The sequence below is a fragment of the Microtus pennsylvanicus genome, chromosome 15 (genome assembly GCF_037038515.1).
Source record: "Microtus pennsylvanicus isolate mMicPen1 chromosome 15, mMicPen1.hap1, whole genome shotgun sequence".
In the NCBI taxonomy this organism is placed as follows: Eukaryota; Metazoa; Chordata; class Mammalia; order Rodentia; family Cricetidae; genus Microtus; species Microtus pennsylvanicus.
In genome coordinates, this window is record NC_134593.1 from 56,729,828 (window position 1) to 56,731,384 (window position 1,557).

Below are 1,557 nucleotides of genomic sequence, written 5' to 3' on the forward strand. Positions count from 1 at the left end.
AAACAAACAAAACAAAAAAAAAAAGAAAATACAAAAAAAAGGAGGATGGAAAGAGTTATCTTTCAGAGAGATTAATTAGAATAAGCATAATGTTAGTATGTGAGTATCCTTGCATGTAACTAGTCAGGCTTTGAGAGACTGGAAGAGGAACAGTTTCTGTACATTGGGAAATACTCTCTGAATGGTTGGAGCTTCAGGGTGAGGTAGGCAAGAGTCTCTGGAACCAGCTTGTATTGTATCCAGATGTTAAGCTTGTAGGAGCCAACAAGGACCAGCAGAAACTTTGACTGGAAACTCAAGTCAAGCTTGATCTGTTTAGAACTGGGCCTAGATCCTGGTGATTGGGAAGAGAGCATGGGAAACTAGCTTCAGCTGAACAGCAAAATCAGCTGGTGAGCCTTAAACATGGCCAGTGTTCCAATCTTATGCTTAGTGATGGTGACTCAATTGGTTTAAGGCAAAGAGTGGGTTTCAGGACTCCTAGCACCTCCCATGTGATACTAAACAATAGGCAAGGCCAAGAACGGCTCCTTAGAGGTAGATCTAGTTATTACTGTAAAGAGATGATGATTTAAGCACTTACATATTGCGACTTTTAAAAAGAGTGTGAGTTGGGATATATAAGTTGGCACAAATAAAACACCTGAAGTAAAATCAAAGTAAAAATAGTTCTCAAGTGGCTCTCAACTCTACTTTGCATCACTTTGGAGGTCATCTGAAATAATTACCTTTAAATCTTGGCTGTTCCATGGAAGATGTCAAGTATTTTTGAAACAGAAGACAACCAATTGTGTTCTAAGGGTGGATGATTGCTGAAACAATAGGAGAGAGGGAATGGGATAGTCAAGAAGGAGGAAGGACAGTGATGAGAGCAAGGAAAGAGATCTTGATTGAGGGAGCCATTATAGAGTTAGCAAGAAACCTGGCTCTAGAGAAATCCCCAGGAATCCACAAGGATGACCCCAGCTAAGCCTCTAAGCAATAGAGGAGAGGGGGCCTGATCTTGACTTGTCCTATAGTCAGACTGATGGATATCTTAAATATCCTTCATAGAACCTTCATCCAGCAACTGATGGAAACAGGCAGAGACCCTCATCGGAGCACTGGACTGAGCCCCCAAAGTCCAGCTGAAGAAGTGGGGAGGAACGAGAATATGAGCAAAGAGGTCAAGACCATTTGGGTTCACCCACTGAAGCAGTTTACCTGAGGTAATGGGAGCCTACCAACTCTAGCCAGACTGGGAAGGAGCAAGCATAAGGCCAAACTAGTCCCTCTGAATGTGGTTGACAGTTGTATGGCTGGGGCAGACTGAGGGGCCACTGGCAGTGGCACCAGGATTTATTTCTACTGCACGTACTTGCTTTTTGGGAACCTATTCTCTTTGGATGATACTTTGCTCAGCCTAGATATAGCAGGGAGGGCCTTGGACCTTCCTCAAAGCAATGTGCCTTACCCTCTCTGAGGAGTGGATGAGGGTAGGGTGGGAGAGAACGTGGAGGGAATGGGAGGAGGGGAGATGGGAATTTGGATTAGTATGTATAGTGGAAAAAAAAGATG